Here is a 22,781-nt window from a genome sequence, read left to right on the forward strand (position 1 = left end):
GCAAGAGTCCCAGATAGTCCCCATTGCAATGCTGGTACATCTTTGGGCCTCTATACTATCCGTACACTCATAGCAGCACATAGTTCCAAAAGAACTTGAGTTATCTGCCTACTTGACACATTTAAATATCTGGATGCCATAAACGATTCTAATCAAATTCTGATCAAAGATGAAGGTATGCTAATGTGTCCTCATTGCTCTTAACTAGCTGGACTTGATCAGAATTTATCCGGACGAATTTACATAATGAAGGGCTGAGGGAGAGGGTGAGAACATGGAGAGACACCACAGTAAGGGAGTTTCTAAAGCCGCTTCTCAGTTATTGTGCTGCTGGTGTGTTCTTTCAGTGCAATTCCAACTTCTTTTCTTTTTACTGTCTCCAGTCAGACCCTTAGGGAGATTGTGACACCTAGCTATGTGCTGGAAAGCATTTAAATGAGGTGTAGTCCAACAGGAGGAGTCTACTCGTTTTTTTAAAAAAGATTTTTATACACACACACATACACACACACACACACACACACACACACACACACACACACACGTCCCCTAGAACTGGAGTTACAGATGTTTGTGAGACTCCATACAGCTGCTGGAAACTGCAAGGGCAGTACATACTCTTACCCACAGAGCCACTCTCCTATCTCAGGAATTAAGCTCATACCCCAGCTTCCCCACTTACTGAGTTCTGTGTTCAAGAATAGCCTACAGAACGGCTGGCATCCTCTGTCTTATTTCAAAAGACAAATAAACACTGTACTTAACGAATATGAAAGCACGTGGGAGCTGTAGACGTCCTGAGTGAGTGTATATTGTTGACCCTGGTACGGCTCAGTCCAGTGGCTCAGTCCCATAGGAGTAGCAGAGCCTTAACCCCTGAAGCTCAGGAAAAATGGGGGCTGGGGGGATCTAAGTGCACATGTGTTCACAGATGAGCAATTACAGCTTCCCTCTCTGAGATGTTTACAGCCTGAGACAGGCACCTTCTATGAAGAGTAGCTGACCCCTCCCCTGTGAGCTTATACTTAATGAACATGCCACGGGGCCTGGTTTATTGGTAGATGATCCCCCAGTAGATTCCGTCTTTCCTGTCTGTGAATCTGTGTGCATGTCCTTTCTTCAGTTCCTCAACTGTCCTTAGTCAGGTTTCTAGGACCCAAGGCTCAAAGGCTAGGGCAAAACTACTTCAGAGAACTGGCGAAGTCGGGCGACACTAATTAAATTGACAGTAGTTGTCAAGTGACGGATCCCAGACATGTCCTCAGGTGGCACTATTGTGGCGGTGAGTTTTAGCCTCACCTTTACAAGAAGCTTCCTTTCTACCCATTTTTCATAATAAGAATTTTATATTGGAGTAATAAAGATATTAGAAATAAGTCGAACAATAGGCTTCTGGCACTTAGACTGGGATGCTACTAGTGTTGAATAAAGTTTCTGGTCGCACTGAAGTTGGAAGGAGCATGAACTCCACAGAGAAGTAGCTGGTCAGGTACACGTGATGGTGAACCTGGAGTGGGAGGGAAGTTCAAGCACCCACCAGGGAATATATTCAGGATGGTGCAATTTATATATTTGGTTCTTAGTTTTCACGAGGGGCAGGGCATGTTAATGACCTCTCTCAGCTTTGCGGGAGTGGGAGGTGGGTGGGGGTGGGGGGATGGAGGGTGGGGGTGGCCTCAGTTAACTAAATGGATGTGGGCTGGGTTCTAGAAGGAAGAATGAGTGAAGACCCAGGAGCAGTCAAGCACAGCCGAACAAGTGTGTGGTAATTACCAAGTCATTTTCCTGCTCAAGTGAGCATTCACATACGTCCAAGTCTCCCTCACTACAAGGGCAGAGATCTTAGTGGTACCTTGACTCTCCCAAGACGCTCTTATATTTCTGCTCCAGATTTGAACAGGCAGAGATATCTGGTGGAGAAGAAGGTCATGGAGAAAAAGGAAGGCTTTATGAATTTGGAAAAGGGACAGTGCCTGACTGCTCTCCATTTCGGAGTTAATCCCCTCCTTTCTTCCTCAGCTGTCAGGGACATGGTAGACCTCTTGGCAAGGCCCCCTGAGTGAGAGCATACACCATCTCCATGATCTGAATATTCAAAGCGATCCATCCTCCAGGCTGAGCGACTGCAGCAGCTGAGAAAAGCCACAGCGGGGATGAAAGCATCATGGATGTGGGGACCCATCTAGGTGGCCTCTGGCTTCACCCATGGAGGGCATCTGAGGTCACCAGCTGACTCACAGAAAGCCACTTTCAGCAGTAATCATAAAGACAGCATCCTGGAGATTATTTTTTATGAGGATGCAGGGCACCCACAGACATAAAAAGGAGAGAAATGCTTGTTAGTTATGGCGAAGGTGAAAGGCTTAGAAAACTGATTAGCGTAGCAGTGTGGTCAGATGGAAATGAAAGCTCAGAAGCACAACCGTTAATTGGGTGCTTACCTACTAATTTGAGCTCCGATGTCAGCAGTACTGCACTCCATTTCAAACCCAGGGTCAGACTTTAACGCTACATCATAAATTACGTAAAGGCACAACACTAACAATTAGATAATTATGGAGACCCATGCTGTTGCAATTTAACTGGGCAAGTTCAGGGCAAACATGACAGGAGTAGGCTTAACCCTCACATTGCTGGCAGGAGTTTCCCAGCCAAGCGATGCAGGGTGCTCCCACTGGCTGGCTCTCAACACCTATGGGTTAAATCATTTCTTTCCAGTAGCTGGCTTTGTCAGATGACCTGAACAGACTCAGAAGAAATATTAGAGAGGTGTTAATTATGCTTTCGAAAAATCAAGCCTTTAAATCCACACCAGCGAAAGCACCTGGTGGTGGGTAGGGTTCCAGCTAAACTTTAAGCAGAAGCTTTAAAAATCAAAGCTTTTTCTTCTTCTTCTTCTTTTTTTTTTAAACAACAATGAGACTTTCTGTAGTTGGAATATGTGAATGTTCAATCCTAGCTCTCCGACATTAACATATGAATCAAAATGGAAGTCTCAAGGTCGATGTTTTATTCTCATTGTACTCTTGCTGGCAAACTAGAGCCTGCTGCAATCAGTGATAAAGGCGGACATATTCCCTGTGAATTGCAGGGCTGTGCCGGGGCTTCTGGGAAGTGCGTCACTCACTCATTGACTTGTTTATCAGTGGTCTTGAGAACCTCTGTGCACTGGGTACCTGGGGTAAAGATGTCATGAGATAAGCATCCAAGCATCACTCTGACTACCTGGTGGAGACCAGAGGCTGTGGAGGGTCAGCTCACATGCATGTAACATGGTCTGGTTGGGTCCTCGCTGACAAGGGGAAAGTTTGAGAAAGGGTGGAACCATGCTGTTTTCCCTCTCTCCACAAACCCTGGTTATAGGAAAGGGTGTTATTGAAGAAATAGATAAGTCTAAGGGTCTACAAAATTGACCAAGTGAGTGGCTCGTGTCTAAGGGGAAGAAAATTAAATAATGGACAGTTTCATTGACACTTACGTTTTGGAAATGCATATTGTCTGCCAAATGAAATCGTACTTTAACTTTACAAAAAATATTATCTAGCTGATTTTGAGTATGTGAATAGTTGTTATAAATAGATCGGCTTCATCTGTCTCTTCTTGTTTAAGAAGCTGTCATGTGACCAGCTCAGGTGTTTCTACATATTCTAGATTCAGAGACCATGGGATTCAGGGACTTGCATCCAGTAGGTATTCCATTTGCTTTATGTGTAAGATAGTGGATTTTCTTAGGACTTTGAAATACTGAGATCCAAACTGGAAGGGGTGTGGGTCAGATACAGAACCCAGAGCTGGAAGAAAAAAGGAAGCTCAGACCGATGATCTCTATGGATTTACCATATTGACATCAGTAGTACACCACAAAGGAAACTTCTGTGTAGTTCTGCTCATGAGGGTAGATGTATATGTATTCACATACGTGCAAGTGTATGTGTGTGTGTGTGGTTCGTATGCATGTGTATTTGTACCAGCAGACATGCATGATTGAAGAGTGGTACAGGGTAACACGAGTTAGAATCAAATCTTACCCCTAGGAAGAGAGATCTTCCACTGTGGTTCTACTTCTTGGTGGGTGAAAGGATGGGACCCCCAGATAGCTCACCTCTCTTCTTCGGGAATGAAGTTAGGTCTGATCTTGCAAGTCAAGAAAGCAGTTCTGGATAATCTGCGTTTCATACAGGAGGGGAATCTTGGCAGGATGTCCTTTTACAAAGTGGTCATATTTAGGGTAATTTAAGTTTGGAAAGAATTCCCTCATTTTACACTCCTAAAGTAACTTGTATGTGATAACTGATTATATAAAACACAAAACACTCCTTCAAAGTATGTGGAGTTGAGGTGGTGCTGTACTTAATGGCAGTGATTGTGTGAGTGACACAAAGAAAGAATAGCATTCCCCTCAAGTCATTCCTGAACAGGAAAGAGTCATCCTGTAGGCTAGCACTATGTAGTCATCTGCATTGTCTGCAACCCCCTTCACTCCCTCATTGGTTTGTCCTTCTGTGTTCCATAGCTGCTTTGAATGAGTTGTTTCAGGATTGATATTTAATAAGCCCAATAGAGTCCAAATTTTCTTAAACTCAGAGCACCTTTGAAGCCTGTTGGTGAGTACTGGTAAATACTTAAAAATACCCTTGTTATCTTGAGTGAATCCTGTACAAGTGGGACAAAAGCAGAACATTATTTTCTCAGTGACATAAGCATAGCCTCACACCAGAAATGACAGAAATCTTTTGCTGGCCAACGACTATTCCTCCCAATTCAATGGGCTACTAACTATAATCTACATAGGCAAATACCAACGCCATGGTAAAGTGAGAAAGTATCCTGGGGTGCACGTCTGTGATCTTGTGGGACATAGAAGCAGGCAGATCAGATATTCAAGGTCATCCTTGACTTGTAAATCCAAGTCCTGCTTGGACCATATGAGACTTGTCTCAAAAAAATGAAATTAAGTGAATGAATACTTTTAAAAATGTCATAGGAAGTTCAATAAATTCTTATTAGTGCAAAAAAAAATACCCTTGTTGATTACTGGAGTTTCAAAGAATTGTTGACAATTTTTCTAGTGGTTTAGTATAATTTTTTTTCTCTTGCTCCAGCCTATTTTGGTCTCTCTCCCTTCTTACCTCCACTTTCCATTTTCTTTCTCTTCCTGCCTCCCTCCCTCTCTTACCCCTCCCTGCCTCCATAACCCCTCCTTCCCTCCCTTCTCCTTCTCCCTCTCATCCCTCCCTCCTCCTTCCTTCCAAGCTTTCTACTTCAGGGTCTCACCATGAAGCTCAGGCTGGTCTAAAACTTGTGATCCTCCTGCCTCAGCCTCATAACTGCTGGGAGTGCAGATCTAGATTACACACCTAGATGGTATAATGTTTTCTTATGTGCTCAAGAGTCCGCAGTGGCCTAGATTTGAAAATGCCTAACGAAAACTCAGAATCCGTTTGCCCACTCTATCCTTTTCCTGGCAGGGAAGTGGCCCTTTCTGTCCTCACAGCTGTTGCTGTAAGGAGAGTATTGGAGTGATGGCTCCTTTTCAGTACTGTGTCTGTTGGCATCTGGAAACAGCTTTTAGGCAACATCATGTACCCATAAATAATAATAACAACATATAGGATATTCCTTTAATCAGAAACTCTACTAAGGTATTAGTAAAATATTAGTTTTCTTTCTTTGAACCACCTAGGAAAGATACTTTAAATTTTGGTTGACTGTACATAGTGCCAAGTTAATCACTTACCACCTTTTGTTGTCTTTGGGAAGTCACTTCCTGGGAAGGATCACAATTTCAATACAAGAAGATATATTTACATAGAAGTACTGTGTATTGCTTGAAGACTCACTTCTTTATCCATTCCTACTCGGTCTTTTCAGTGAGCTCGTCTGCTTGTTCAGTGAGGTAATTTAGTTAAGTAGATTATGTTTAACTAATGAAAACATAGTGATGTCTATTTTCCGATATGCTGGTTACTCTCTGCTTGTCCAGCTGGTACTTGAGTTGCTACACACTTGTCTTTCCTAACCTTATTTTTCCATAAGTGATGCTGAAGACGGGATGAACAGTTTTTCTTCCTTAGCATGGTCATCCTCTATTTCTTCTTCCTTTCTATTTCTCTTCCTACCTAGGAGGTAAGAAGGTATATTGTTCTTAAGTTTGCATTTTGCCTGTAATGCAACGCCTTTCAAGATGTCTCTTCAGTATGCCAAGGGTCACCATGTACTTACAAAAGTGGCTTCTGTTCTGTAGATGGACCATTGTTTGTGAAGCTGCCTTTCAAAGGTGGATGCTTAAGGGCATTCTAAACTTACTGCCTTTGAAAACGATACCACAATATAAAGATTCTTGATGGTTAGCATTTGTGCATTGAAGGAGATATTACTGGAAACGAACAGTATCGGGTCAAAAGGCATACATATCATAAATCTATTCTCCAAAGGGAGAATTGGCAATAATTTAGCTATGGACACTAACTCCTATTCCAAAGATATCCTGAGATAGATATTCATGCAATGGAGCTGTTTTCAGATGAGGAAAGAAATGAAAGGAAGGAACACTAAAGGAGAGAAGAACAGGAGTGAAGCTCAATGGAATCATGCCACTTATCAGATAGAAAGGTTGTCTTGTCCTGTGAGATCCCGAGTACTGGAACTGACAGGGGATGAGAGCTTCAGGCAGAAACATTAGGGCGCAGGATAAATTTTTTCCCCTAAGGTGTTTGCCAGATATGAAGCCCATTGCTTCACAGGAGGCAAGACCTTTGTTGCTAAGTGTGTAAATAATCAAGGCTGATTCATTTTGGCTTTATGTTAGCTGTGTGTGTATGCCTGAGCATGCATATGTGTTCTGTATTTACCTATGTGTATGTATATGCCTATGCTCATGTGTACTTGTGTTTGTGAATGTCTTCATATGTATGAATGTGAAATACTTGCAGATATGTATGGATGTGCTAATCTGTATAGGGAAGGTGCATAAAACCCTTTGCAAATGCCTGAGATATTAATTTAATAAATAAATCAACATATGCAAATTTAGCTCATTTAAGATGTAAAGTTTTGTTTTCTCCAAAGTTATCACGGTTGATTTTGTTTGTCACCTTGATTCAGATTAAGTAGTAGATAGTGTAACCAGTCATTCTTTGATTGGATTTGAGGCTTGCATCACGGAGAGTAGTCCTGGAGTGGTATTGTAAACCTGGTCTCCCATAGTTGGGGAAGTCATAGGTCCTAGTGAGGAACTAAACACTGTTATTTAGCTAAATTGGCATAGCATCACATTGTATTCTAAATGTTTATGTTTCTACCAATTGTCAATTTATAGCCTTAATCACAATCTGAGAAACCTCTTTTTCCTGTGTAGTGTGGTGAGGGTGTACAAGGTACCAAGAGACAGTGACACATGGGGGCTCTGTCTGCCTTAAGTAAAACATGTATACCACATATTCCAAGGCTCAGAGAACATTGAGGTGGAGGAGGGGGTGCAGAAAGGAGGTAAAATCTGGAAGATTGGAAAAGGACGTCCAGATGTTATCTGCTACGAAAGATACAGTCACTACAGTTTTGAACTCACAGGAACTGTGTACAGGCGCCTGTACTGGATCTGCACAAGAATGGCCCCATCAACAGTGAGCAGTGCTTGGAAGAGGGCCTCAGGGGAGCCTAAACCTCTCTGCTCAGTGCTTTGCTACTGATAGATTCCGGGAATGGTAGAATCAGTTTTCTTCAGTTGTGAACCCAATGGCAGGTTCCAAGGAATACTTCTGATTCAGCGATCATAGTGATGACCTTTGTGAAACTAAATGGGATCTAAAATAATGCCATATAGGGACGGGGCCGGTAGGAAGGGTTAACAGAGCTAAATGAAGATAATAAATGGGGGAGGGGGAGATAATCAAAATTATAAAACTGTCAAAAACCAAAACCAACCAAACAAAAATTAAACCTCAGTTAAAGGAAGACACTGAAAAGGAAGAGGAAGGGCAGGGAACCATGGCAGCTCTGGTTGCTGTGTGCAGCAGTGTGGGGAAGAAGACCTTGACAACTGCGGCTGGCGGCTTCATGGATCTCAGAACTCACGTGGTTTCTGTGCTGTGGAGATGATGTTTTTCACAGTATGAACAGGTAACCAGCAATGAGGACCTGCCAATCCCCGTGGAAAACCCCTCTAAGGAGCCTCTTAAGTGTGTCTTGTGTGAGAAACGCGTAGATTACAAGAATGTGCAGCTTTTGTCCCCATTTATTTCTCCATTTATTGGGTGCATTTACAGAAGACACATAACAGGTCTTTGTGGAAAGAAACAGAGGGAAATAACTAAAGCCATTGAGAGAGCTCAGAAAATGAGACTTATGCCAGTTACATACAAGGATCCTGCATATCTCAAAGACCCTAAAGTTTGTAACATCCAATATCGAGAATAAATTTTATAAAGTTCCTGCCCCACAACCCCCAAAAAGAAAAGCACCTAGAAGATTTCCAAAGCCCACCTCTGTGCGTGCGTGCGCGCGTGCGTGCGTATGTGTGTGTGTGTGTGTGTGTGTGTGTGTGTGTGTGTGTGTATGAGTGACAATGTGGGTATATGTGAATATGAATGGAGAGAAAAGAATCAAGGGAGAAGCCATTTTGAGATTTAGCAAACTAAACTGTGGGAGCTAAGGGTAGTTTCCTAAGAAGTTTGTCCCAATTAATGTTTTATTTTTTTTTTCAACTTGACACAAACCAGTTATTTGGGAAGAAGGAAATTTAACTGAGTCTATGTTTGTGTGTGTGAGTGCCTGTGTGTGACTGTGTTCGTGTTTGTGTGTCTGTGTGTATGGGAGTGTGTGTGTGTGTGTGTGTGTGTGTGTGTGTATGATTATATTTCCAGAGGCAGTTTGATTATGAGATTCTGAATTCATCACTTGGTTAACTCCTTAAAGGATTCATGACAGGGTGGCCTTGTTGGTAGGCATGAGAGGGGCTTAGTTGAAAGAAGTCATTAGAGGGGACTTGGGGCATATCGTGGTTTTCCCCTTCTCTCCTTCCCATGCTCCAAGTTTCCAGGTCACAGATAAATGAAGAGCAACCCTGAGTTCCCACTGTGCAGGGGCCAGTCAGCCTTGGACTGAACCTGAAACCAGGTGTAAAAATAACCTCCTCCTTCCTCGGGTTGCTTATGTTGGATGTTTTGTTCCTGAAGATGAAAAGCTAAGGAATCTAATCTCCCCAGGGTAACAAAGCTGCAGATTCCCTACTTCATTGACCATCCATGAGTCCCTTACTGTAAGGCAGACACAGCACAAAGCTACAATGGATGTACAGATGGACAAGGGCCTCTGAACATATAGTATACATAGGTTCAGTGGCAGCATAAAGAGGCAAGGGATAGTACAGTGTTTGTGCTGTGGGGTGTTGTGAGTAGGGATTGGTCTAGGCTGAAGTCTGGAGGGTTGTCAGTCACTTAATGTGGATGAATTTCTTGGTTAGCATGAGGAAAGAATTTCGAGGCAAGGCCCTGGAAACTTGGAGAAGTGCAGGTGTCTTGGGGTGAGTTCTTCATGTATGGAGCCTATAGAGAAACCAGGTGAAAGGAATTCTCTTCGGGTCTGTTAAAGTCGAGGGGGTTCACTTTAAGATCAATGGCATTTGGAGGGTTCTTAGTAGGACACATCCATTAGATGCTTGCCCTGGCAGTATGGCAGGGAGTCCCCAGTGGTGGGGTTGTCGTGTTACCTGATATTTAGTAGCATCCCTGACTCTCTCCTCACTGGTTGCCGATAACACCATCACGAGTCCCAAGGTAGGGAACTGAAAAAGTAACTCCAGACATTGCCAAACATCCCCTGGGGATTAGGTGGTGAGGAGAGTCACTGCTGTTTGAGAACTCTTGTCCTTAAGGGATGAAATAGATATTTTAATCTGAATTTATATGGGAGATAATGGTGGAAATGTGGTTAGGAGGTATTAAGTAGAATTGGCAGGTTTTGGGTAGATGTGAATATGAGGAAGAAAAAAATCAAGGATGAATCCACTTTGAGGTTCAGCAAACTGAATTGTGGAAGTTAAGAGTAGTTACCTAAGAAGAAGATTGTCCTGATTAATGATTTTTTTCTTTCTTTCTCAGTTTGAGTCATTTGGGAAGAGGGAACGTCAATTGAGAAAATGTCCTTACCAGATTGTGAGTCTGTGGCACTTTTTCTTGATTAATAATTGATGAGGGAAGGCCTAGCCAACTGTGTATGGTGTCACCTTCCCAGTCCCACCCCTGGCAGGCTCTTGGATTGTACAAGAAAGCAAGCTTAGCAAGCCATGGAAACAAACCAATAAGAAGCTTTCCTTCATGGCTTCTGCTTCAGGTCCTACCTCCAGGTTCCTGCCTGGAGTTCCCTCAGTGGCAACCAGTAACCTGAGAGTTGTAAGCTGAAGTGAACCCTCCACTCCAACTTGGTTTTGGTCATTGTGTTTTGTCATAGAAATAGAAACCTTAACTAAGACAGTGAGGAATTCCATTTTGGGGAATTCTGACTTTGGAGAGCCTGAAGGGCATCCACTAAAGAATGCATGAATCATGGGTTCAGGAGAGTCTTGGACGGGCCCTGACTCAGAGTTTGGCAAGCAAAGGCCATTGACCCATAAGAGGTGGTTTGAAGTCATGCCCTTCTTGGCTCATTAACAGCATCACAGGATTGGAAGTCCTGGGTGCATTTACCAGTCACAGTTCTCATCCATGAGACAAAATAACTGGTGGAAACAATTTCCTGGAAGAAGGATTTGATTTAGTTTGTGATTTCGGAAGCTTTGGTCCATGGTTACTTAACATCATACACTTGGGCAAACACTGTGGAGGAGGAAACATGGGAGAAGTTTTCACTTTTTGATGGCTAAGAAGGAAAGAGTGAGAGCAAAAGGGGGCAGGGAGGACATATCATCAAGGACCTGCTGCCAGTGACCTACTTCCATCAGCTGGTACCCATCTCCCAATGTTCCCAGTGCCTCCCAGTATCACACCCTAGCTATCAATCAAACACCGAAAACCCGAGCCTTTACATGTCATCCTAAAACTATGATGGTACCCAAGAGTTTGAGAGACTGTTTATAGGAATGCGTAGCCAGTGTGGATGCTCAGTACTGCCTGGCCATCCCTGGTGGCCACCACACTAGGGAGAGATCCACATGGCTTCCCAGCTAAGGAGGGAAGGCCCAGCAAGCCTGACCTTTCCTGCTCTCGGCAGCTGAAGTGCTTCTTAAGTGATGGCTGAATGGTGGAAGCTATTACTCTAACTGTAATTTGTAATGGCTTTCTATCGCTTTTGAGAGAGCCAGGGCTTCTTGGGATGAAAGGTGACTTTTAAAAGTCAGTAATTATACTTCCAGGGGTGTCTCTGGCACGGCGCATAACTACAGTATGCAGGGCATCCAAGAATTCACTCCTGGACAGGGCTTAGATTAATCATGGTTTCAATGCCCAGAGAACATGTTCTCAGTAGTTAACCATCCTTTTTCCTGCTCCTTAAACCGTGGACCTTGTAATCAAAAAAACAGACACACCCTCAACTACAGCAGGCCACTGTACTAAATAAAAAAATTATAGCTATTATACGCAGACTTCATACAGAGCAAAGTCTAGTTACAACACATCTGGTAAACTCCATTAAAGAACTGACTTATGTTCGGCTTGTGTTTTAATTAGCCCGTGACAACAAAGAATCAAAGGCTACCCTGCTCCGGTGGTTTCGATATTTACGACCGCCTTCACCTGCACTTACACACAGGTTTATGGAGTGTTAAAAAAGGGAAGAGGCCGAGTGGTGTTGTCTAGACCATTTACTGTTCGTACATCAGTTAGAAGGCTCGTTTCTAGGCCTGCCAGATGTGTGCACTGGCCTTCAGAGTTCACGGGATGCTGTGTTTTCAAACCATTTGGGGGCAAAGATGGTCTCATCTTCCAGGACAGGATTTAAGATCGTTCGGATTTCTCTGTGGCTTTGCGAGGCTGTTTTAACAATGTAGTTTAGGAAAAAAGAACACACTCTATGAGGTGATATTCAAGCATAACCTCGAGCTTCTGATTGAGGACAGGCCTCAGGAACCAATGGGGGAAAAACATTTTTTTCAGAGTGGATATTGAACCCTAAATACTTTCATCCCTAGTCTACCTAACCAGCCTCACAGTGTAAACAAGTGCTGAGAAGGTCAATGTGAAAGGCTCTGAGAAATTTTGCTATAAAATCTTCTGGATTTTGATATCAATCAGGTAGAGCTAGAGATGTAACTCAATTGTAGAGTGCTTACAGAGCATCCATAAAAGGGGAAGTCCTTGGCCCTGCCAAGGTTGGACCCTCAGTGTAGGGGATTGCTGGCGGGGGGGGGCAGCAAGTTGGGGTGGATGGGGAGGGGAACACCCAGATAGAAGGGGAGGGGGAGGGGTTAGGGGACTGATGGACAGGAAACCAGGAAAGGGAATAACATTTGAAATGTAAATAAGAAATACCCGATTTAATAAAAATGTAAGCAACAAACCAAAACCAAAACCAAAACCAAAACCAAACCAAACAAACAAAAACAGAGCATCCACAAAGCCCTGGCTAACATCCCTATCACATAAAGTTAGGTGTGGTAGTTCTTGCCTCTAATCCTAGCCCTCTGGAGGAGACAGAAGAATCAGAAGTTCAAGATCATCCTCAGCTGCCTACAAAGTTCTGAGCCAGACAGGGACACACAGGACATTGTCTGGGAAACACACGACCATGTCTTTTTAATCTATCATATGCATGCACTTGTTATGCAAGTTTCATGTAATAAATTCATTTATATGTAACCCATTTGTGAAGGAGTCACATGCTGAGCCTGGAAAACCGCTTTAGAGGAAACCATCTGTAGTGGTTCCTGAACTTTGGGCTTCTTGGAAGAATTCACATCCTCCTCCTTGCTGCTCTGAGATCACCCTTGTCAGCCTCCACACAGGCACTGATGTAAGGAATCGGGTCCACTTCGTGATTGCTTTCATTCTAACTACTTTCTCTCTTCTTCTTTCTTTTCATTTAAAAAGACCCATGTCTGCCAGTATAGTAAACAGGCAGGAAGTGCAAAATGTCACACTGTGTGGTGCATTGTAACTGCCCTTCCCTTGGAGGAGTGGGATGCCATAGCACCCAGATACATCCCTCAGGTTTCCTTTCAATTCTTTTCCTCCCCTGTTTCCCCAAAGGAACCATTCTGGATCCAAATCAGATTAATTTCATAAACAGAATGCATTTCCTCTCACTTCTCTGAGATTCATCCATGCAATGTTACTGCACATGGCTATCACATGACTATCACATGGCTATCACATGACTACCACATGGCTATCACATGACTATCACATGCCTCTCACATGACTATCACATGCCTCTCACATGACTATCACATGCCTCTCACATGACTATCACATGCCTCTCACATGGTTATCACATGGCTATAGTTTTTTTTTGTTCAGGTTATTGTTGGAAATTTGCTTGTGTATAGTTTGGGCCTGTTGTCAGTAAGGACTGGATATTTGCTTGCCCATGGTACATGCAAGTATTTCTCTTCCGCCATGTCCAGCTAACTGGTGGGCTGACTTCTGATAAACCAGGGTACTCTTTAGGGTTTAAAGAATGTTAATAAAGTCAGGCCTGACTTGGTCTTTAGGTATCGTCTCCACTGCACGGTTGCAGGATGTTTGCCCTAAGCTTCGTCACTGATGGTCTCCTAGTGTTGTCTCTTTGTGAGCCAGTGCACACCTGATGTCAGTGGGACAAACCGCCCTTCAGACCTGCAACTCACAGTGTGGTCCCTGTGTTTGCAGCATAAGCGCTACCTGGGAGTTTGGGAAAGGGGTTCATTCAATTGTCTTCCTAAACCTACAGTCAGATAAAGGACTTAGCCCAGCACTGAAGAGGTCCTCTGGAAAATTCTCATGCCCACTAAAATCTATTCTCCACCTGTGTCATATATCTCAGCATTCACACAGAAGGGGCGCACAGAAGGAAATGGATTTAATTATTTTCCACTCATTCAACCAGCTCCTGCTAAGCACCTGTCAGGTCCCTAGCTCTGCTCTGCTCAGTAAGCATGTGGGATGTGAAAAAGAGTTAGTGACTGTCCTTGACCTTAGGAAGTTCAGAGCCAGCAAATGGATATTGTGTAAGGTGATGGGTGCCACGGAAGTAGGAGAAGGGGGACAGCCACTTCTCCCAGGGAGTTCTGAATATGTTCCATCTAGGAGGTGAGCTGTGCGTCTCGATACTAGTTGAACTAAGTCATCGAGGAGCTTCCTAAGCAGGACCAGTTAGTGCTGGTGGCTGTTTGCTTCTCAGATGTGAAAGTGCCCTGATTTGTGTTAGCCTAACTTCTGAAACCAGATGCTTGAAACATACCAGACAAGCACTGAATGTTGGATAAATACTTTGTCTATATTTATTTCTCGGGGATCTTGCATTTCATGCCTTTGACCTTCAATTATGAGGTGTCTGCTGTAGGACAGGAACTCTACTACCTGCTGAGTCAGGGAGGTGAGTGGAAATGCACGTAACGTGGGTGCTGAGGATAAACCCAGTCTCTTTATGTCTGACTGCCCTGAGTGTTCCTAGTGGCTGTAGCTCCTACCAATCCTGCAATATTTCTGGTTGCCATGGTCGCTATACCATGGCAAGTATCAACTTGGTTGTATTAGCAAGCAGTTTGAATATTTTCTTGGTAAGATCTACCCAAATAGCTGTGGGGTTGCTCCAGATTATGTGTTTGGTCTGTCTGATCTAAGGAGGGATGGCCATGAGAAGGCTCTTCTCAGTTCTTTGGGGCGCTTTATATGAGGTAAAAGGGTTCTTTGATGGCAGTATATAGCACACTAAAACTAGCTAGATGAAAGGCAGACTATGGTTACTCACACACGGGAATGAGAGGATGCTGCCAACAAGAACCACAGAGGAGACTGCCCCAGGGACAGGCTAACTGAGGCTAATTCTACAGGGACAGCTTCTGTACGGAACACAGGGTGGGGCTGACTGGGCTCCTGTGCTTCAAGAGGGGGGTGAGTGATTGGAAGGCATGTGTGGGAACTGAGGTGTAGTGACCCCTGCTCTAGCCAGTGACCAGTGCCAGTACCTGGCCCTGGGCTAGGTAGAGCAGGCGCACAGTGGCCTGAAAGTGTGGTAGCCAGGTAAAGGAAGTGGTAGAGATCTAGACTTCATCAGCTGCTTTGGATGGAGAGTCGGCCAGTCTCAAGTCAGGACCCCAAAACCAAAAGAAGACAGCATTTTAGGACAAAACATTGTATTTACATAGGAAAGACCATGGAATGGTGAAATCCCACTTTGCGGCAACGAAGCATTTACAGTCTTTAGTGGCGGCCTCTTACCCTCTGTCGCCGACTTTTCTGCTTGTGCAGTGGAGAGGTTTTGAGTGCTCCTGAACAGAAGGAATTCTGCTGCAGTTTAGCAAGTTAACGTAAATTACACACAACATTCCCATCCGACTGAAGGAATGAGGCAGGCCCGTGGACCTCAACTTCAAGTTACTTGTGATCGAAGATAGCGTTGGAACATTGGGGTTGGTCAAATAAACGCTCTTGGCTTTCGTTTGAAAATAAAGCAAATCTACAAGGCCTGACTGTGTTAACCAAGAGTGCTCTGGCCCAGAGCCTACACACCTTTACTGGGGGACAGGTCACAGAGGGAAGTGGCCTGTTTACCTATCTAAAGGTTTTCAGTTGATGTTAGCAATGCTCCAATGCCCTTTTTCTGGGGTGAGTCAGTGTACCACCTAGCCAAGCAAGAGATAGGAGTAACACCATAAACAAGCCTCTGGGATTTCGGGGTCCATTTGTCTTCTTTACTGGAAGCTGTAAGTGTCAGGAATTAGGGGGAGAGGGTTGAGCTCATCTCAAAGCCTCCACTCTTAACTCTGCAAACCAGAGGTTTCAGTTTTTGCCTTCGGTTCTCCTTGTGCAGAAACAACTCTGGCAGCCAGCTGCGCACTTGAGTGCTCTCAACCATGGTGGTGTGGCGGGACTGGACATTTAGCAAGGACAATTAGGTCCACACAGGCCTCCATACAATTCCTTTCCCAGTAAAGCTCCTGTCTTGCTGGAACGGCCCAGAGATGCAGATCTGAAGTTCATGAAGAGAGACTGGACTGCATCTATATTTAAAGCATTTGCGTCCGAGGATGCAGGGGAGGAGGAGTGGGATGTTATTCTTGGTAGGTGTTCTGTCTGGAAGCCCAAGCATCTCCATCCTCTCTTATCAGTCCCGTCTCTTAATTCATTGCTTATTTTTTTTAAAATCAACCAACTTCCACATTAAAAACAAAACCGAACAAGACAGAAGCCATCACCAATGTGCTTATTTTAGCAAGTTTATTTTTTAAGAAGATAAAAATCAATACTCTCCCTTGCACGACTGACGTCCTGGGGGATCGTCTACAGGAATCATAGTTAAATTGCTGCTAGTCGGTCTGTGTGAAAGAAAAGGTCAATATTTTTTTTTCCCTAGGAAGAAAGTGTGCTGCTTTCCTCTTGGGAGACAAGAGAATGCTGAGGTGGTAAATTACTGGATTTTGTGCCCAAGTGATTCCGAGGGATAATTCTACCCTTTGAATGAAGACACTCTCCCACTTCCCTTGAATGAAGACACTCTCCCACTCCCTGTCTGATTCTTCCTCTCGTCTTTTTCGCATGCTTAACTTGGAACTTCATCTGGTCTGTGTCACCAACTTATCCTTACAACTGCCCAGCACGACTAACCCCTCAGCTCAGGAATGTAGGATGTAGCTTTGCAGGCTGTCTGTGAGAACTTCAGGTGTGAGACTCTTGGCCAGCGGGACACTTTGAGATTATGAGGAGGCAACAAACCTCCCATATCAGATGCTTCAAACCCCTACATTCTTAACACTCATCCACATTGCATGTCCTCTGCCGGTCAGCAGGGCCCTCTCTTCGCTGGGGTCATGCTGAGATGTGCACTGAAGGAGACCACTTGCCTTTGCAATGTGATAGCTATGGAGCAACTGAATTAAGCCTGACTCTTAATGCTTCGCCTTTACAGGGCAACATGGGTTACTTACATTTCATTGGCCTTCACCAAGACATATGAGGCATGCCCGGAAGGAAGATAGAATCAGATTGTATGTGAACAGCTCTCAGGATGACTACAATGTCAACACCAATAAATTGGGGTTGTAAGTTCAAAAGGCCCTACAAGATACCCTTTTCTGGATTATTCCTACGACTCTTAAATTTCTGAACGAGTTCAAGGGTCTTTTCTCTAGTATAGGGGCCTTCTATACTTCTAAACTTCTCTTGGGAGTTTTACTGGTGACGGGACCTCACTGCCTCTCATGGTTACTATTGCATTTCTGAGTGGCTCTTGTTTACTTTAACCTCTTGGTGCCCTTGGAGCTAGGGCTCCTCTGTCCTCTCAGTCTGTGGCCTTGGTTATGAAGGTCACCTAGGTCTCTCTCTCTCTCTCCCCCTCCCCTCTCTGTTTCTCTGTTTCTCTGTTTCTCTGTTTTTCTCTGTTTCTCTGTTTCTCTGTTTCTCTGTTTCTCTGTTTGTTTCTCTGTTTCTCTCTCTCTCTCTCTCTCTCTCTCTCTCTCTCTCTCTCTCTCTCTCTCTCTCTCCAAAATAGGACTATCATTCGTATTTGAATAAGTTGAACTATGGAACGAATGAAATACAATGAAGTCATCTATACTTGCAAACCAAGGCTATGTCCTTGCAGTGTTCTGACATAGGGTGCGGAAATACTGAAGGAAAAGTGAACTGTGTGTGTGTGTGTGTGTGTGTGTGTGTGTTTGTGTCTGCTAATTGTAAATAGAAAAATTATTAAGTAATTATGAGTATAAGTCTATCTACCCATCCATCATCTGTGTATTATGTATCTATCTTTCTATGTATGTATGTATGTATGTATGTATGTATGTATGTATCATCTGTGTATCTGTGTATCTATCTGTGTATCTGTGTATCTATCTGTGTATCTGTCTATCTATCTATCTATCTATCTATCTATCTATCTATCTATCTATCTATCTATATCTATCTATTTATCTAGCTATCCTGTTTAGTTTAGTTTTGTTTTTTTGAGACAGAGTTTCTCTGTGTAGTCCTGGCTATATTGGAACTCTCTCTGTAGACCAGGCTGACCTTAGACCCAGAATATGCCTGCCTCTGCCCCCTGAATGCTGGGATTAAAGGCGTGAGCCACCACACCCGTCTTCTGTTTAGTTTCTTCTGAAGGGGACACAGCTAGCGTTACCTGGACAGAAGGAACCTCAATTTAGAAAATGTTCCCATCAGATTAGCTGATTTTCTTCATTGGTAATTGATGCGAGAGGGTCAGGCCCGCTGTGGGTGGTCCAGGCTGAGTAAGCCACAAGGGAAAAGCCAGTAAGCCGCATTCCTTCATGGCCTCTGCTTCAGTTCCTGCCTCAACTTCCCTGGTGATAAAGGAGAAGCAGCAGGATTAAATGAACAGTTTGCTCTCCAATTAGTCAATGTTTTAATATAGAAATAAAAAACTAAGCAGAACACTCCATATCTATATCAGGTTTTTTTTTTTTAAAAACCTTAGAATTCTGGTGGCAAAGAAGCTTATTTATAAATTGCTCAGTAATATCAGTAAGGTATTTATTAAAAGATGGGCCTTTTATTTTTATCCTTTTCTCCGCTTCTAATTTGCTGGCTGGAGTGTATCTCCTTCTCATTCTTTGCTTACTTTAAATTATTCATGCCTCGCTTTCTATCCAGAGGTCTATATTTACCCCGTAGAATATTATGGGATTGGCTACAACTTCAGGTATCTCGGGACCATTTTGAATTCCATGTTGTCTAACCCACCTTCTCAAATCAGCGAGTGAGTGTTGTCTCCCACAGCATCTAGCACTTAGGGAGTCCTTGCCACCTGGTCACTTTCCTCTTTCCTTTGGGTAATCTTGGAGGACATTGGAGCTCCACCTCCCACTGTTTTAAACTCAAGAGGCTAAATGGAATTCAGAAACATGTTGCCTGTCATTGCCCTTCATAAAATATTACCGTCATTGTGGACAAATGACTGCCGAGGACATCTGGTTATTCTCTGAGTTATGGCGGCAGAGCAAGGCAATGGCTCTTTGAAGAATGGCTAAAGGCATTCAAGAACAGTGGGCAAGCAAAATCTACCGCGGGGTCAAGGGAATGCCTCGCTGGAATCCGTTATTTGGATAAGAAGACAGATAGCGCCTCTCTTAGAAATTGGTTTGTTGAATGAAGGCAAGATGCTATAACTTTATTGGTAAATTGGACAAGGTCTCACTATGTAGTCCAGGATGGCCTGGAGTTTGCCGTGCAGCTGCTGGCTCATGATCTTCCCGCCTTTGCTTCTCACGTGCTGGAAATACAGACCCTCACTACTGTGCCTGGCGTGGTTTGGTATTTATGTATCATTAGGCTCTCTTAAAAATAGTTCTCCATGTACTAATTTGGAAATTATTTCAATAAACAATCCCAGAGACAACTACGACGAAGTAAAAATAACAATAATGTGAAATCTCAACCGTGGCCTAATAAAATTCATGGGGTATATGAACTGAAATAACATGAAAAGCACAAGAGAAGCTTTGGTCAGGCCTAAATTTGCGCACAGGATGCTCAAGTCAGAAAGAACTCCGGCTGCCATGTTTGGCTGCAAGTCTAGACGGTGTGAGGAACACAGGCAGAACTTGAACGCCACGCACCCGGGGACTCAATGCTGTTGGCATGCCCTTCAGCTCTCATTCAGGGACAAACGTCCTACTAGCTGTCTGTCCACAGGGTCTCGGTCTCACTGCAAGTTAGGTGAATGGAAGATGCTGCTGGTGAACCTGAAACTCGCCTTTCTAGCTGCGATTTTTTACTAATTAATCATTGAAAAGGAACCCTGCTTACCCGGGTTGATAGATCTTTCAGGTACCTTGTATTTGAAAACTTCCTTGCATGCGTGTGTGTCTGGACTCATGCAAATGTGTGTGTTGCACGTACAAGTGTGTATACACATGTGGAGAGAAGGCAGTCATTCCTCAGGCACCGTCTACTTTTGATTCTTTAGTAGCAGAAGGAGCAATCAGTCTTCCCCTCTGGCAGAGGGGAGAAGTCACAGCATAATGACCGCCCCAGGTCCCCACTTCTTAGCGATATTGCTTTGGACATGTAGTCTCAGTACATGAATGTTGTAGGACATAGACTTTCTAACGTAATAGCAGGCCGATGTCACAAAACACAGCTTGGAGGTAGCCTGGCCCTCTCCCCCTCCAGTTTGTGAGATGGGAACCTTCAGAGTAAAAATGTGTCGCCCAGAGCCCCCATCATTTTCATCTGGCTGTTTCACCACTAGATGTTAGGGCTCAGTCTCCTGGTGTTTTAGTCTGGAGGTCATGAACTCTGACTCTAGTGGTCTAGTGGGAAAGCCTCAGTGTCCATAGGAAGCCTTGTCCCACAAACTCCTCCCATGGTTTTCCCTAATCAATTTCTCTGCCTTTCTTCTCAGCACAGCTGGCCCTGGTCCCTTCTCCTGACTTTTCTGACTCTTTTTTTTTTAATTAGCATCTCACTTAACCAATCTGACTTCTTTAGTTTAAATATAATAAATTAGAAGTTGAGAAGTAAGCCCAATTCGTAAAGTGCTTGCAAGCAGAGTTTAAATTTTCAGGACCCATGTAAAAAGCCAGTATGGTGGCACGGACCTCTAACTCTAATGCGCATCCCCAAAGCTCACTTGAAAAGCAGGTGAGTTTCATTTTCAGTGAAAGATCCTGTCTCAAAAGAATAAGGTAGACAGTAATTGAAGAAGATACCTACTATTAACCTTTGGCCTCCACATTCACAAATATGTGTACATACAGAAATGTGTGTGCGTACACACATGGAAATGTACGCACACATATACAAGCAAATATACAAAACAAAAAACCAATAAAAAATTCAAGTTATGCTATCTTATGTCTCTACCCTCCCATCCACATTTTCTTGGATAGGCCTGGATTTTGTCTCATACATGCATATGTTATTTCCAATGAGAAGTTTTGACAAAGGTAATGCAAACATGTGTTCAGTTTGGCATCTGGAACATGAAATCACTCTTAATAGTAGAGTACTAAGTACCTGGCTTCTCTTCATCTGTGACTAAGGAAGTGAAAAATAGTCTTACTGAATACTTTAAGGAAAGTATTCTTATTTTTAATTCTTATTTTTTATTTATATTTCAAATGTTATCCCTTTTCCCGGTTTCCCATCCATAAACTCCCTATCCCCTCCCCCTCCCCCTCTTCTATGAGGGTGTTCCCCAACCCAACCACCCAACCCTTCCCATCTCCCCACCCTGAAATTTCCCTGCACTGGGGGGGGGTCCAACCTTGGCAGGACCAAGGGCTTCTCCTCCCATTCGTGTCCAACAAGGCCATCCTCTGCCACATATGCAGCTGGACCCATGGGGTCTGTCCATGTGTAGTCTTTGGGTAGTAGTTTAGCCCCCGGGAGCTCTGGTTTGTTGGCATTCCTGTTCTTATGGGGTTGCAAACCCTTTCAGCTGGAAAGGATCATTCTTCTGACACATTATTTAGCAAGGTAAGTGTGATTCCATGCCACCACCCAAGCCAATGGGAGCAGGGGCACATTTGTCGAAGGCCTTCTGCCTGCCTGCATTTCTCTGCCCATTTTGTAGGTATAGGGTTGCTGTCTCCCTTCAGTGGTGGGGTGAGGCCTGAAGGAACACCTAGTACCCGGCACAAACTAACTCCCCAACAGCTGTCCACTCTACATTGTCTCTATGGGATCTTGCAGTGGTTTTGTTGAAAACATTCAGGGTTGTCTAAAGTACAGGCTGTAGAACTCTCCTGATATTCATTCTTTCATGCATACCTAATTTGAAGTGATGTAACCGATGACTCAGCTGCTTAAACAAAGGCCGGAAGGGCCTGGGAAGGTACCTCAGTGAAGACTGTTTTGCCCCCCGGGAGCACCGTGGCCCAAGGGCTAAGATAGCATGCAGTACATAGTGGCTCAGCTCTGATCTTTATCAAGGGCTCCCAGTTCTCTGTGGAAAGGGGCAAGGGCTGCCCAGGGCTTGCCAAGGGTGGATCAGCTGCCCTCATCTAATCCTCTCAATAGTGATGGGCATCCATGGTTTCTTAGGAAGAGAAAGCCTGGGCGTAGACAGGTTGATACTTATGTGGTTTGGGTCCCAGAGCCAGTGAAACTTCATAGAGTCATATTCTCTCTCTCTCTCTCTCTCTCTCTCTCTCTCTCTCTCTCTGTCTCTCTCTCAGCTTCTACACCAGAGACCGTCAACTGACGGTCCACAAATCCTGTTGATATGTTTCCCTTCTTGCATTGGAATAAACCAATACTTCTTGACCTGCACATCAGAGAAGGCAGCTGACTTGCAGTCATCAGAGCATGAAATACAAGTGCCTGGGTCTGGGAGAGTCACTCTCCTAGTCAAATGAGGCAAATGAAAGGCAGCGTCCTCTCTGAGCTTAGAAGTTCTTCTTTCCAGTTTGCAAGTTCTTGGAGTTGAGTCCGTGCACCCCCAATGTTTTTGGAATGAACCCCACCGCTGGTAGGGGTAGGATTTGGGCACTGTGTATAACTCCATTCAAACCCTCTCCACTGGCTCCTTCTACTGCCCTAAATAAGACGCTCTCTTCAAGTCATCACGTCTGGCTGGTTTAGTTCAGCTTGCCGCACAACACAGGAGATGTGAGCCTTCTGGTATAAATCTCCAGACATTTTATGGACCAATAATTTCCAAGGTGTACACGGACTCTCACAGCC

General features: G+C 44.0%; 1 pseudogene; it reads left to right on the forward strand.

The window, feature by feature from the left end:
• Window positions 1-1,705: 1,705 nt before the first annotated feature.
• Window positions 1,706-12,319, forward strand: LOC134483694 (small ribosomal subunit protein bS18m-like; annotated as a pseudogene).
• The last annotated feature ends 10,462 nt before the right edge of the window (window positions 12,320-22,781 follow it).

This window comes from Rattus norvegicus, chromosome 1 (genome assembly GCF_036323735.1).
Source record: "Rattus norvegicus strain BN/NHsdMcwi chromosome 1, GRCr8, whole genome shotgun sequence".
In the NCBI taxonomy this organism is placed as follows: Eukaryota; Metazoa; Chordata; class Mammalia; order Rodentia; family Muridae; genus Rattus; species Rattus norvegicus.